The 16,401-nt window shown below is 53.0% G+C and overlaps 1 protein-coding gene and 1 long non-coding RNA gene across 3 annotated transcripts in view; one reads left to right on the top strand and one right to left on the bottom strand.

The window, feature by feature from the left end:
* Window positions 1-16,401, bottom strand: part of klar (klarsicht) — a 684,286-nt gene that overhangs the window by 181,116 nt on the left and 486,769 nt on the right. The window lies entirely within an intron of this gene.
* On the top strand, window positions 14,444-16,137 carry LOC142588498 (uncharacterized). The gene is made up of 2 exons (XR_012829722.1): window positions 14,444-14,796; window positions 16,005-16,137. It is a non-coding gene; the product is annotated as an uncharacterized LOC142588498 (long non-coding RNA).

Below are 16,401 nucleotides of genomic sequence, written 5' to 3'. Positions count from 1 at the left end.
AAAATGCAAAAAACGTTTGTCCGAGATAACCCCTGGAGCAATTATAATGAATTTTTTTTTTTTTTTTGCATTTGAGAGGGAAGGTTGAATTCTAGGGACTGTTGGAAGCGGACTTTCGATTTAGGGCCTGAATTTTTCTAAAAAGATAAGAAGCACGAACTTTATATAAATTAATAGCTCTGCATCAAGAACAGATATCGCAGTTCTGTAATCGGCACCCACTAGATCATTGAAAACGGACAAATTTGATGTAATTTTACATCTTACGTGAATTTGTTACGTTGCGTACGAGGGTTCCGCAAAAGCTGTATTTCCATATAACTAATATTTTTTTTATTCATGTGTAACATAGCAATCTTGTGCGCTTTAGATTTACTATCACATGCAATTCCCAGAATTATGCTGTCATTTTTCCTTGCCGAGTTAGAGTTGTAAACTTCATAGTTTCGTTTTCTGAAAATTTTCGATTTTCGCCAATTTTTAATAAATAATTGACGATTGAAATCAAGAATTCGCGACCAACAGTCTGTAGCGAAGTGACGCCGCCGTTAGATATCAGACGCATCAGCTCACCAGCGAGACGGGAGACGAAAGGGGATGAGCGCTGGCAGGGGCAAGTGCAGGTCCGCAGGCACAACGACGAGAGTAGCATTTGAACAACTAAGTTTATTCACTTGGCATTTACCGTCAGTTTAAACTGTACAAAAATATCTACAAACAAAACGGTGTCATACCCGTCGTCGACGGCCTGCCTGACCGGCCTGGTCTCCGCTGGTGAAGTTGCGCCGTCTACTTGCTCACCCAAAACTACTCAAACTATTCCTTAAATAAGTTTCCGCAGCATCCAAGGGACAGGCTTCTCCACCAATGGGTTATTGCGTTACTCGGACCGATCAGGCAGGATGACAGCATCCAATAAGCGTCACAGTTTAAGGGGCCAAGAAATGGTCGCGTAAACACTCCGTATACAAAAGCACTTTGACAATAACTAATCAGCTTTTGACAGCCGAGCGTGCGACGCGTCATGTGCACGTAGTGACGTCTCAGGTGCGGCGGCCGGGCGGGTGCGCGTGGCCGCGGCGCCGTCGGTGTTATTCCGGCACAAGGGCTTCCCCCGCGTCGAGGAGCCCACAAGATTCTCGGAAAGAAAGCACGGAGGCCCGCGGCATACTCTTTACGCGACAAGTCGCTAGATTTTTAAGTTTTTTCTTTTATATGCAACAGACCTCGTCAAGTTTGGTGCAGGGGTTGCCGAGAAAAACGAGCCAAGTTGAGACAAGTGCAACGAATGGCCGCAATTCAAGCCCTGGCGCCGCCCGTCTTCCAGGTGTTCGGCGACCTCAGCTCGACGAAGGCAGCGCGCTTGCGCTCGGGCGATCCGGAAGCGCACTTCCTCCGCGAACACGTGTCCGAGACGGCGACGATGCGTTGCTCGGAATGCTCGGCACACGCAGGAAAAATACGGAAGAGCTGGCGGATGCCGACGCACAAGCCAATTGCCGACGTTAGAGCAATCGCCGAAAGGTTCACATTTAAAGGCGCCCAGTTATTACAGCCCGCTCGCGCGAAAATAGAGACTGCAATTAGGAATTCTCAAAGAACGACCCGCTCTTATTTAAACGAGGAGAAGTACTTAGCTTCTTGTGAATTAGTTCGGCCAAGTTTTTCTTTTCTCGTTTTCCGTGCCGCCGCCGAGTGGTAACAAGCAAGCCAGCGTTATACGCGCCAGGCGGAAAAGTACGCGAAATCGCGTGGCCCTCCCCGCTTCTTGGGGCACGCACCACACATCGCCGGCAGGGGCGCAGACGGTCGTTAATTGTGGCCCCGGGGCGAACAGCAGCGTCCCGCCAAGGTGCTTGTATGGCCAACGCGGTACCGTGCCGAAGGAGGGTATTCGCGGGCAATTCAAAAGAAATGAGGGGCGGACAAAGACGTTCCTAGGAGGAGGCAATAAGACAAACGGACGGCACTTCTGGCAGTCATTAAACAGAGAGAAACCAAGCAGCCGTCGTACACAGGCGAAGTCGACGCGCAAACGGAGCTTCGCTCGCACACACACAATGGGAAAAAAAGAAGACTTCGTTACACTTTTTTGGCAATTAACGCGAGCGCACAGCTGACAAATGGTCAGTGGCGCAAACGCAAGAGCTGCCGCGTGCCAGCTGCCTCCTCGCGCGCGCAGCTATACGGCCGAAGCCGCGAGATGGCTTCGGCCCTCGGTGAATGGGCGAACCCTTATTTCGGGTGGAACGCAATTACGAGAGCGCGGTGGCACAGAGACGCAACCAAGGAGGAGGGGGGGGGGGGAGCCGCGCGCTCGCTCCCGAGGCGTAAGTATGGCGCGTGAATATCGCGTGCACGTAGCAAATCAAACGGCGTTCGAAAAAAGAAAAAGTAAGTGGGGCGAGATAGACTAAGCCACAGCATGCGCACGTGCAGCAATGCTGGCCCACCACGCGCACACTGTACACGGCCGGGCAACGCGCCAACGGAGGTGAGACTGGAGGAGGCTACACACCAAGTCGGGCGGCTGCTTTCTGCGCGTGCATACACGCGCGCCACGGAGCGCGGGAGACCCAGTTTTCTATTCAAAAGACCACGGCGCGAGGAGGTCGCGCATACACGACCACGCATCGAGCCAAGATGAGTCATGAGGCGAGGAAGGCGGTGGCTGTCGACGGGACACGCGAGTCTTTTTCACGATCCGCGCACCTGTAGGCACGCATGCACGCACACACACAACACACGCAGCTCGCCGTTATTACAACGCAGGGCCGTGCGCGCGCTGGCTGCCTCGCTTACACGGAAGTCGAGCGAAAACTGCGCTCCATTCGAGGAACAGAGAAGGGGCACGCGAGATGACTGCAGGAAGGCAGGACGCGGAAAGCGCGCCCAAACTTGCGAGCGCCTCACAACACGACGACAGCCGCGGCGCGGTGTCTACAGCAGCGCCCTCAAGCCTACCTACAGAAACGTTCCCCACCTTTGGCGCCCAACGTGGGGGATCTCACGACTGGAACACACGGACGCGGCTCCCGTTCTCAACTCGGATCGGTTTAGGTTTCATTTGGAAGCGCACGCAGCCAAATATTGCCCCATGTCTGCCCAATGCACGTAAAAGGGGACGGTGTCAGTAAATTACTCTTCTGTACAGTGCAGCAAAAACCCACTCTGATACAGAGAGACGGTAAAAAAAGGACGCAAGAAACGAGAAACGCCGTCTTGAAATTCCAGCACCAGCTCGCCGTGACGTCATGAATTTCGACGGCGCTGCTCGGGCTTATTAATAAACATTTATCAGTAAGAACGAGCTACTCTAAAAGAGGCAAAGTGTGAACTTAAGCAAGTCTTACGAACTTTGGCCAAGCCATAACGGCCCTACACAAAAATATATTTTGAAATAAGTGACGTCACACTGACACACCGGCGATTAGGTATCGACGCGAAATTCGAAAAATAAAACTGATTTATTTTTGCTCATAATAATCGTCCTCTCACCGCGCAATTGGCCAAGGTTGAGTCTTGAACGTACGTATCAGTCTGTTTTAGACAGACTTGTAGTTTCGCTACAGTTAATTCCTCGACTCATGTCGGCATACGCTCTTCAAAACCGTGCGTCCCTGCGTAGGGCGTAATTTTGGCGCACCACATTTTCCGTCATCAATTGCGTGTGCACACCTTTTCCGCAATTTTCCTGTCAGGTACACTACCGTACGTTGGGATGCATATGGCGTCGGGGACAAAAATGTGCTCGCCCAGCATTACACACACGTTTGGCGCGGATTATTGTTCTGTGGCCAAATTACCACCGTGTCGGTGTAACACTCCTTTTAAGAGTACTGCGACACTACAGGAATAAAGGCAGTGTGTACACTATGTCGCTGTGGACCCCGGTTACCGACGCACGTCAGACGAGGTTGTTCAATACGTACGCTAAACGGAGCTGGCTAACAATGGCCCTAAATGTAAAATCTACGAAAACCACCGGCGCTCAGCCTCCTTTATGCTGGCATCCAACAAGTAAATTAAAATTGCCGAAGCAAACGTCATTTGTGTGAAATGAAAGGCTGGAAAAAGTGAGATCGTAAGTGCTGCTGTACATGCGCAGATTACATGCGGCTACATGCAGGTTCATGTATAAGTTATAACCCTTCTCCCTGTTACCTGCGCACCAGCTTCGTCTAGATTTTACTAAGAATTTATAGTACATTTGGACTGACACTGCGTGTTCCGTTGCCTGGCGTCCTTGTAGTTGAGGAGGTCTTCCGACATAGGCGGGCATAATTTTGTTGTTCCAAAACGTCACCAAGCACTCCGTGGAAAAGACAGCCACACGTTTCTATGCAACGAGCAAATGTTATCGTGTTGTCGTACACGCAGTCTATTTTTTTTTTTTTGCTTCTTTTCAGTGCAGGCACCCGCGCAGATAGGCCGTCGCAGAAAACAGCAAGCTTGCTGGCTGCAGGCGTTTCGAGGAGTGGCACGCAGACTACATCTTTTCCCTGCGATCCATCTTCCAAACAAATGACGAAAAGGACAAGCGAGCAAACCTTCCGCACGCCATACACGGCCACAGCGCTCGCACTTGCAGTGTGCACGCTTGCGCTTCGGTAGGGGTGCGCCGCGGAACGCGAACCTGCACGTGCACACGGAGGCTCTCCCCGTGGACCGATCGAAACGAAACACGGCCGAATGCGATGGAGCTTCTCAAAGTAACAATTAAGATACACCTCACCCCTACACCGGCCAAGGAGCGAAAAGTGGCCACAAAACAATGAAATCACGCGAGGTCGCGTACTTAAAGCAGCGCTCGAGCCGCGGCCACGTAATAACGGGAGCGAGGCGATAGGAGCGGCCGAGCCCCAGCGCGCACACCGCCACCAGGGGAGAGGAGCGAAAGGGTTCGGCTCGCAAACGGAGGGCGCGAAAAGAGAGGCGATACCTCGACGGAGCAGGCGCGCGCCTGCCTCGGCACGTGGGGGGATCCAGGTAACGAGGTTGGTTATTAATTGGCGTGCATGCCGGGAGCCCGCGATTCTTAAATAGCAACGGGGAGGTATCTTGACGCGTACGCTTTTTACATGGCGTTTACATACACGGTTACGCACGAGCACCCCTCCCTCGTTGCTCCCAAAAGAGTACAGCAGGGGCGGCATTCTTTACTTTGCGCAGCGCTCACTGCCTCGCAGCTCTTCGCTTTCCGCCAGCCTTTCGCCGTGCAGAAAACGCGCCGTATCAGAGCCGACACGCGAAACGACGCCGCGTTCGCCGATTGCACGGCCCGGCGCACCGCCACGTACGCGTGCGTCGTCCCGCGAGGGCCTGCGCTTCTTCGCCCAGAAAGCACAAGCACGATCCGACTGACCGAATTAGGAATGATGAACACTTTCGAGGAATATGCAGCGGCCACTCTAATGGCGCAGCGTGAACGGCTAAACACGACACCTCAGGGGCGCTCGGTTTTACAAAGACTTAACTATCCACTGACACCACAATATTGTGGCGATGAAACAATCCTACTGCCATCTGAAATCCGAGAGCGGATCCACGTGGCGCCGATCCCCCGTCACATGCACCCAGTCCATCATGCGGCACGGAGACGCGCGCGGGCAGCCACCTTACTAAGGCGGCGAAGCGACCCGGATACTTACTTTACAGACGCGAGTTCGTATCACAAGAATCCAGGCACCCTCAATACATTTGCAGCAGTCGTGACTAGCCAAGGACGAACAACCGTAGCAGCATCTATACACACGAAATCGGTTGCAACGGCCGAAGCTGTGGCCATAGCCCTTGCTATACGCGCCGCGGAAGCTAAGGGCCAATCGGCCTACGTGCTGACAGACTCGCAGGACGCCTGCCGCCTCTTCCTTGGGGGGGCTTTACCGGGCTGCGTCTTCCGCATCCTAGGAACGAACCTCACCATGGATCATTGCGTGACCTGGTGCCCGGCGCACACAGGGATAGCGGGGAACGAACGGGCGGACCGCTTGGCTCGAGGCATGACAGGCCGAGCCGCGGGCCACACCGCCCGGGAGAACACCTCGACACCCGGTGCGCCAAGAGAAATCCTCGAGTTACAACGGCTCAGTAGGCGAACCAAAGCCCTTCCTCACCCAGACCTAGACAGGAGGCAAGCACGGGACTGGCGCCGCCTGCAAACAAACACTTTCCCACATTTATACAGGCTACACAAAATGTACCCAGACAAATACAGCAACACATGCCCGTGGTGCGAAGGAACACCGACATTGGAACACATAACATTCCAGTGCGCGTCACGTCCGGCGGCTGCCACCTCGCCGCTGCTAGACAACACTCCACATAACTGGTCGTGGGAGGCGCGACTCGCGGAAGTGGAATTGGGAAGCCAACTGGCGACCCTTGACCAGGCCCGGCGAGCCGCTGTAACCAGTGGGGCCCTGGAGGAGGGGCTCCACCCACTATAACCAAACAGTCTCTTTTAAAATAAACGTTTACTCTCTCTCTCTCTCTTCTTCGCCCAGTTTCCCCCGACTCGCGCGGCAGAAGGCTACGCCGCAAGACGGTTTCGCCGCGAAGCATTGCTGGAACGACGCGCAGCTCCTCTTTGAGCACCGACATCTTCGGAACTTACGCACTGCAGCTAGGCGGCGTGTATACCCGCATTCCAAACAATGAGATTCAAACGAATGGAGCTGCACTATGTAGGCTACAGTTCAAGCACGGCCTCCGCGAACGGGCTGCGCGCGGGACGGCCTTTCGGGTGACACGCAGGCGCGGCCGCTTCCGGAGGCTACGGTTTAGCAGTTGTGAAATATTTCAACGAACTTAGTTCCTTCCGAGGCGCGCCTATAATTATGCGAACAGGGAATACTGTGCTAACAGAGTCGCCCAAGGGAAATTTCGCACGCAGTTCCTCCTCGTTGGCTGCCCGCGGCCAGGGCATAACCTGCATAAATTGACCACTAATAAAGGCGAAGACAGGGGAAGATAGTACAAAACGACGACACGGGAGGTCAATATGTGACATGCAGCAAACACCAATTAGGCCAAACTGAAGTTCTTCGGGGCGCTTTTCTCGCGTTCATTCTGCCGGCAGTCTGCGCTGCGCAATCTGCGCCAAAGCGTTTTGCCAGCAGTCAGGTTAGGTTTGGTCGCGACAGCAGTCAGTTGACCGCAGTCAGTCAAAGAGGACCAAGCTGCCACCAAATTATCTTTGCGGTGGCGAATGCAAGCACGCAAGCCTTTGGCTACCGCCAATGTGCGGGCCACACGTGGTATAAACCAGCGCGAAAGGATGACGTAACACGCGCGTCTTCCTTCTGTCCAACCAACTGGCCCAGCACACTGGCGCTTCGTCGGACAACGTGGGCCTCGCGTACGAAGGCTGGGGTCGGACAACGCTCTGGTCCCACGTCCGCACCGATTCCCGCTTCCTGTCCTCGCGGGCCCTCCCGCTTCACCGCCGCGTAGCCGGCCTTGCCCAGCGGCCGTTACGCCATGGCGAGTTCCGTTACACCGCAGGCGCGACGAGGCCACGGTCACCTGGTGCATGCGTCATCGTTCGGAAACGCCGCCGCGCCACCCGTGACAGCAGCAGCGACCTTTTCACGCAACGCAAAAGGAACGAGCGGCGCAAGCTGCCGTAGCAGCGTGTGCGTTCGCGGGTCCCGCGCTGCCGAAACTCTTGGACGATCGACGCGTGAAGGTTTCGCATTTCCGACGGCGCACATTTGATTCGACTCGCTTGCGATAAGAAGTACAAGAACACGAGAAAAGAAAATAAATAAATGCGAGAAAAAGCCCGCTCCATCCTCGCATCTACCGGCTGAAAGCAGATCAGCGAGGAATAACAATAATAATAATAATAATGAAAAGCAAGCCGCTTAAGGGGAAAGGCCTAAGAAAACCAGGAGAACGGAAGTGTTCGAATAGCGATAGTTCTGGTTCGAATCGAATACGCGTGCTTGTGCAAAACGATCAACCGTTTGGCATAGGCCTGCCCGGCCGACCCCCCGCCGCGAGGGCTTGCGGTTTTAACCACCAAGGATCGGGAGGCTGCTCTGCTCGGCCCGCAGACCAACACCGGGTCGCCGTCCGTGCAGCGGCTGAGGGAGGCCGCCAGGGTCTGCGGGCTCCTGGCCGCGTATAGTGACCGTTTGATCCTTGATGACAACGAAGCTTGACAACGACCTCCCGATATCGAATAGGATATCGAATATTTCCTCGTTTCTACACATGCGAAGTCTTCTTAGAGTCCGTCTGATATAAAAAAAAATAATAATAGAAAGACAGAAAGAAGAGGGTCGTTTAATTCGCGCATGCCGCTGGACGCCCCGTCAATCAAGGAGCTTGCAAAGGAGAAGCACCTGCTTCCGCTTATCCGTGAAACACAGCACAACACAACAGGGGAAGAGAGAAATTCACCAGTTGCGCAGATTGCGGTGTACGTTGAAGAAGAGAAGTGCGATTCTACAGCACCTCGTATTGCTCTAGAGCGGTACGAAAACGAAACGAGACTAACCAAACAATAAGTTTCCTTGCCTAAATCGAGACGACAAATTCGTATATAGGCTGCCTAAAAGAGACATTTCGATCGAACGAGACGCGGCAGAAGTCACATCGCCCGCACTTTCGCTCGAGAAGTGTGATGCGGAACAACCACGGCTTTTCTGCAGCAAAAGCATTCGGAACATTCATCGCCCTCTCTTCCTCGAGACTTCTAAGCGTCGTTCGGATTCTCAAATATTCGAACACAAACGAATACTGCACGATTTCTAAAAGCGAGGTCTCAAAATCGAATACGAATTGAAAATTATATTCGACTCGTATTCGAAATTTTGAATATTGGCATTGTCCTACTAGAGAAGAAAGCGCTAAAGATAACTTTTGGGGAGCCAGCCCCTCCAAGAGCGCGCTCACCGGAGTGCTATCCCGTGCAGCACGTAAAATAAACGGAACGAGAAAGCGACAAGATGAAGCTAGGATGAAGCAACAAAGACGCTAGAGAGAGAGACAGGCCGCGACGGTTACGCTGGGACGCCGAAGGAGTTGCGCCACGTCCTTCACGGATGAAAACAATGAAGTGTGTGTGAGAGAGAGAGTCCTACGTTGACAAAAGAAAGCTTCGAGCAGCCGCATACGTCACAGAAAGTAACGTGACCGATCATTCTGACCGCTTCCTCCATCAGCTGGCCGTCCGCCGCACGACAACAGGTGAGCGAGGCTGGAACTGCAGCGGCAACCTCAAGGTCATTCCAAACTGGTCGTGGGGCAAAAAGAGGCGGGCATCGCGACGGAAGGTTTATTACGATAGCGGAAAACTGCTTAACGGAAGACATTGGCGTCTTCCAGGGACTAAACTATAGGCCTTGAAAAAGGTACTGTACTTGTATTACAGAAAATGGGCTTGCGTAAAATTTCTATAAAATGGAACGAAATGGTTTCACATTAAAGCGCAATAGATCGAATGTTCGCGTTCATACGCCTCCCATAGCCTATGCGTAAGAGGGAAAGCTATGTCGGTGGCGGGGTTGGTGCTAAATAATGCACATGGTCGGCGAAGTTCTTTTTAATCTGGCTTCAGCGGTCCTGCAATCATGACAGATGTCAAAATACGAATGAGCCGCAATCGTTATGACGCTCTAATTAACTAAAATCAATTACCTTTCTTTTCTCACAGACGGTTCACAGTGATGTAGAAGTTGAACGCAGCTCACCGTGCGTGCTAAATAATCGTTCACGTGTTGAAAATTGAGGTTTCCCGCGCAGAGCCATGAAGTGAGGCTCTCTGTTAGCGGCCATGCCGCCGAGCACGCGATTCCCGGCCGCGGCGGGCACACTCCGATACCGCCAGAGGGCGGAGTGTGCAATACCGCCACCACTCGCTTGCTTATTACAGGCGCACATTCAAAGGAACTCCAGGTGCCCCTACACTGCGGCGCCCCTCGGGAGTCATGCGTACATCCCGCTGCGATCACAAACTCAAAGCTGGTGTACCGTCTTGTCGAACGAAGTTGTTACAGGAACAAAGTATGGATTGAAACCGCGCGCCTGCTCCCACAACACGCGGTGTGAAACCTTTATTGCTGCACACGTGTGTCTTTGTTGCTTACTCATAGCACTCCTTTCTGTAGTATGCCTTGGGGCGTCGAAAGTACTTTAATGATAAAATAAGTGTGCCAGCAGCGGGAAGTTATACGTAGTTTCAGAAGGCTGTGAGAACTACGTATCTGCCGAGAAGCACCGTGTACAACTAAAACCCGAACGAGCGGGTGGTGCGTAACTTCCACGCGCAGACACGTGTTGCAAATTGATGACGCCGCTTCCCTTGCGCATGCGTACACGTAACACCGAGAAGCCCGCGACAAATGGCGCACCTTTTCGCAAAACGCGCATTTACGAAACCGCTTGAGGCCAGACATGACGTTGGGAGGGCGAGTTGTATACACAGCGGTGCAGCAGGGGAATGTCTGGAAGCATTACCCTGCGAACTCGACTGGAGTTGCAGCGGCTTGCAGTGAAACGCGAGTGCGTGGACAATGGCAGCGTCGATTGCAGAAGCGCATGCAGCGAGTAAATGGATCTTGAGGGACGAGCAGCCGCTGCTGCGCGTGCGCAACGGTGCTACAAGATTGAGAACGTGACTAGCAGCAGAGCGAATTAATGGACGATCCGATAGCGAGTAAATCATCAAAACAAGCAAAGCAAACACAGAGGACAAGCGCCGAAGCTTTGAATTCAGTAGAAAGGTGGAAGGAAATTATGAATGCAAGGAACAAAGCATTGCCCAGACGGCAACACGCGGGCGCTTTGTGCAAATCGCTTCTCTGTCGTCCACTGCTGTTTGCAACGAATGTCGAAGCTCAACCGACTCGCCCAACTTGAAGCTATATCCTAAAAGCCGAGTGTGTCGTTCGCTGTGCTCTCACGAAGAAGACAAAGCGCGCGCGCGCTGGCGGTGGGGTGGTACGCCTGGTGTGCCAGCTGCATAATATAATCGCGCGCGTCTCGCGACCCGAACCCGTTACGCAAGGGGGGTGGACCTCCACCAGTCAACGACGACGCGACGCCGTCCGCGCGAACAAGAGGCCCGGCGCAAGGCTGGGGAGAGCGCGCCGAACCTGTCGTTACGGGGGCGGCACATTCGTCCGAGCGAGACGCAAGAAAAGGCGGCGGCGGCACCGATATCGGCCCACCGCGGCCAGGGATGCCCCGAAGACGGCGGCTCCTCCGCGGGGTGGGGGCGCCACTGTACGCGCAGCGCACACGCATCGCCGACCCGAGAGCGACGAACGTAAGACACCGCCACGCGGACTCCCACGCCTGCCCACACCGAGAGGAAGCTCGCCGAACCGGGAGGATATCGCGCGAACAAAAAATATTCGCTTTTAAATGTCGACGTTCCCGGCGCCGCAGACTAGATATCACTGCGCGCACAGCCATTTATAATGCGATTGGCGTTCTTGGCCCGCTTGGCCCGCTTTCGCGTGCTGCTGCCGCAGGCTCATATCTATAGCCCCTGAAACGACGCTCTCGGTCGCGAAACAAAGAAGGAAATTACATGTCCGACCGATAGAAGTGAGGATGCGCGATAGCTGACGATAAAGGTGAACGTTTAACGCCTAAAAAAGAAATAATAAGGGATGCCTATGCAATGGCGCCGTATTTCATTCGAAATCACAAATGCTGAACACAGATTTTAGTGGCGCTTTCTCGGTGGACCTCCGACGCTGTGGTCTGTGGTGGCGCTGTTGCGCGGCTGCGATTAAGATTCTTAACCTCCTTGCACGCAATGGTGTCTTCAGCAGTACGGTGCATCGCTACACAGTGTTGTGTTGGGTTTACTGGCGCATAAGCAACTCAGGCTATGATGCGCCAAACACAAGGTAAAATTTCTTTTAAAAAGTTGGGTCACCTAAGCGACGATCCTTGTCTGCGCAAGGACTCCGAGGATCCCAACAGACTAAAGACCTCAGTCTTCTTCTCAAATATGAGAAAATGGGTGAGGTGTATCACAATATGAAGTTGTGGGTAGGCTCATTTATAGTTTTTCAAGGATACCTGCTTCTCTTAAGAAGCTGTACAATGATTTCAATGCTGATCGTACAATATTGTCGACAGTCATCGCGAGATAGCCTATGGCAGAATTCTTTCTTTTAATTAACAATTTCGGATAATAGCCCTTTGTTAGTTTTGAGGGTCTGATCATTTTTTCGCCGACACTACAGCCGACATTGACTGCAGCGTAACTAGCGCGGAAAAAAAAAAAACAGCGAGAGAAGCAAAAACGCAGCAGACCCGTACGGCAGAACGCACTCGGGTGTCCGCTGAAAGTGCAGGTCCATTCGTGTCCGACACGAAGAAATCTTGCGTCACACAAACGTCCGCGACGGAGACGGCTTCCTTCGTCGTGGCCTCACACCGGGCACAGGAGCGCGCAACAACGGAGCCGAGAAAGGAGAGAGTGGCGTCCTCGTTGCAGCCCCGTAATGCGACACCCCAAGGGCGCGCACCACACACGCAACAGCAGCGACAAGAAACAGGCCGAAGGAAACGGCGAAGCCTTCGGCGTAGCGTATTGACACCTCGCGTCTAGTCCTGCAGCGAAATGCACGACAGCGTTCTTCGGTCGCTGCAGCGAAGGACGACCAAATACAATTCAAGCCGAAGGCAAAAAAAGAAAAGGAGAGAGAGAGAGAGGGGGGGGGGGGGGAGTAGACTGTCGTTGGCGGCGCAAGGGCGACAAACGTGAGTCATGGCGAAAAAGTTGCGACCCGCACGCTCCTGCCATTGCAGCAGACTTTTCGGCCTACGGTGAACACAATCCGCCCGTCCAGGTGCCCGCTGCGGCGCGTCGCTTCCTGAAACAACGCATTCGGCGGGCGACGCACACTGAGCGAGCCTCGGACATTTCTCTCGCGTGTCCTTTTGCCCGTTTCGTTACAGCGCTTTTTTTTCGTTTCAACAAAATCTCGCCCCTTCACGTGGGAGTTTGCGGAGCGTGTCTCCCTCGCATCTGCATGGCACACCCAAGTGCCGAGCTCCGTTTCCTGGTCTAAACAAACACCCAGCTCGGATTCGAGACGCGTTCGCTATTCTTGGACCGCTGTCATACGCCGGCGCCGTGCATGCCAGACGAGTGCACAAAGAGCAAAGGAGAGTAACGTTGCCCTCATTCGAAGGTGTCAAGATGCCTGGGCGGGAAATGCGTGAGGAGCTCCATGCGCGCCTATGGACTAAATGAAAACACTTCTGGGTTGCCACATCGTCTCTGCAGAATCGCAACCGCAGACTGTTTACGATGCATTCGCACGTTTACACGAACGACAGGGTACGTGACACGAAAACGTAGAAACGAGGCACACGCGCTGGAATTGCTCCGTAGATAAGGCGGCGTACCGCATATGGGCAACCACACATTTCTGACCATACATATTTGGAACATCGACAGTTAGGCGTTATAACATTTCAGTTTGACGGTCGCTAAATTTTGGTTTATGTGTTCACTGACTCCATCGCATTTCTCGTTCGCAATTATTTGTTTGTATTTCCTTTCCTTCGTCGCTCCAAATGCCAACGTTTACGAAAATGAATGCGTTGCCGATTCGAGTACCCTCCCTGCACCACGCCTGGTGCACTTCGGGAGTACACCTTCGAAACGTGGGGTTTCTTCCCTGGAATTCGCGCGGCTCCCACTTCCGAGACGTGGAGGCGCTGTTCAATACTTTTGCGTGCAGCAGCGTTCAGCGTATACACACACTTGCGGTGCACGCAAACAACGCCATCGCCGCTGTTGTTTACGTGGCACACCACGCGAGCGCTGTCGCCTTACGTGCGCCCGGCGGCTCAAAAAGAAAAGAAAAAAGAAGAGCCCGTGCGAGTATCCAGCGTGCGCTAGCGAAGCGCCTCGATTCGCGTGCTCACACACATCGTACGAGAAGGGGGGCTGGCGTATATTCACCGTGGAGGCAATTAAAAGAAGAAGGCCCAGTTCTCGCATTCTGAAAATGCGAGCGCCTACTGCGGCTCGCCCGAGAGACGCGGCGAAGCAGCAGGGCGGCTGGAACAGCGCGTGCGCGGAAAACGGGTTGAAACAAAAAGTGGCTCGCGGCGGCGTCTCGCGTAACTGGCCAAGCAGGCGGGTCGGGGCGGCGTGCGCTGCCGCTCTCGCGTGGGCCGAGAAAACAGAAGAACGGAAAACGACCGAGTGGACCGTTAGAAAATACGGGCCCAGGGCTTAAGACGGTTCTGTGCGCGCGATAACAGCGGCGAGCACGCGGCCCCAAGAAACGTCGTATCACGGGCCTTATGCGTATACTGGCTACGCCGGAACAAAAGGCTCTCAACCTCTAGTTCGTCGGATCATAGAGAAAGAAATTCAACAAGAGGGGACACTCTTCAAAAACTGGCAACAGGAAAGATGTCACGCCTAGTTTCAACAACATCCGTTAGTTGACGCGAGCATCAGAAAAAAAAAGAATGTGAAATAAACTTCCAGACAACGTTTTATTTTTTTTATTCTTTCCCACTAAAAGTGAAAAAGTTTTGCGTGTAAATGAACTTACTTTTTGCAACTTTTTGTTGCGTTGCCTAGCAACAAGCTAGCGGCACGCCAGACGCGCGTGCATACGTCATGCGCCAGACAAGCCGCAGGAGTGAGCGAGGCCGGCCGTACGTGCGAAGCTCGCGTGCTCGGCGACCCGTCTGTTTTGGATATAGCCCATGTTTTTGGGCTCCCGGCCTTCTCTATGCTTTTCTTGCGTATCGTCTGCATTTCGACATGGCACCACTGCGCTACTGGACTACGGCAAGGTGAGAAATTGTGTTTGACAGTGTGCGGCGCATTTTAAGCACATTTAGGCTTAGTTCGAGTGGCGCAGTTAGCGAAAAACAGCTCCGCCGTCCTGGCGCAGTTAATTTGAGTTAATGCCTCGTCCTGGGAGATGTTTGCGACGCTTTCTATGAGCCCCAACATTACTGTAACTTATTTCGGTAGGTTTTGGGCACGCTTGCCGCGCCCGGCTTATTGACGCAGTAAGCGAAAACCGGCTCGGCCGTGTGAGACATTTGCGCGTGTACATGTACATGCGTGTACTTCGTCGTAGCGCCTAAGACAGACAAGTTTTCGCGCATTCTGTGGCCCCCAACATTATTGTAACTAGCGTCGTTATATTTGGGGTAGTTTAGAAGCACGGTTGCCGCGCCCGGCTTATTGACGCAGTTGGCGAAAAGCAGCTCGGCTGTGTGCCGCAGTTAGTTTCGCGTGTACTGGATCTTACTGGTAGAAGTTCGTGACGCATTCTCTGACCCGAAAAAGTATTGTAATTTATCTGGTAACTTTTCGGGATATCTTAAGGCTTGCTCGCCGCGCCTGGGGTTGTGAAGGTGTTAGCAAAAAAGCAAGCCGGCCATAGTGAGTTAGTTTTGCGTGTACTGAATTTTAGTGGGACAAGTTTGTGACGCATTTTATAGCCCTGCAACAAGATATACCTTATTTCGGTACTCGCGCTTCTCGAAAACGCGACGAGCGATTGCCGAGAGTGATAACACGGGAGTGTTGCATGCGCCGGCAGGACGCGTAAAAGATAACACGGAGGAGCTCAAGAACATGACATTTACGTATTATGAGCGACTGAAAACAGGCTTTGCACCCACGAGTCTGACTTGAGTGCGATTAGAAGGCATTCTGCGAGCGTGTAACATGGTCTGGCTGAGCCTGTGTGTGTACTTCGCGTACCATCGTGTCGACTGAGGCCAAGTTGTTTTGGAAACGCGCAGTCACCCGTGTATTTGTGCACTTAAAGTGCAGGAAATAATGCCAGGGAAAGGAGGGGTGCTTGAAAATCGGATGTTCAGATTTTATGGCATTGTTTCGGAGGAGTCTTTGCTGCGAAATGTACGTAAAAGTGAATTTATCTGTAATGCCGCTCATTCACCACTTACGCACGTTTCGCCTCTACACGAAATACTCCTGTTAGGTCAATATGCCAAAATGATACATGCTTGTAATTTACTTTCAGCCGATAGGATCCGGTGGAGCATCGTACGGCAACGACTGCTGCTTACCTGGTGCCACAACTTTCGATGAATGCAGAAGAAGCCCGGAACGAGCATTTATATAGAGCAAAATAAACATTTCATCATTTCAGAAGACGTCTTTCGTTTTCTTTATGAAATTGCACCTGACAGATTCGGTGCAGTCTTGTAAAGGTCAATCGCAATCATTTCTACGTAATAATGAAACGATTCCACGCCAAGGCTACGCGAGGTTCAGCAGAAGCGAAAAAAAAAAATGCCGCGCCGAGCAGCGGAGCCGGCGCGGCGTGTACCAACTGGTGTTCAAAACGCGCGCGCGCAAAACCGAAACCGGAAGGAGTCAACAACATCCGCTTGGTGTGCTACAGTCAATTCGGCCGC

The sequence above is a fragment of the Dermacentor variabilis genome, chromosome 7, assembly GCF_050947875.1.
Source record: "Dermacentor variabilis isolate Ectoservices chromosome 7, ASM5094787v1, whole genome shotgun sequence".
Lineage (NCBI taxonomy): Eukaryota > Metazoa > Arthropoda > Arachnida > Ixodida > Ixodidae > Dermacentor > Dermacentor variabilis.
This window is presented reverse-complemented; position numbering and strand designations above follow the sequence as displayed.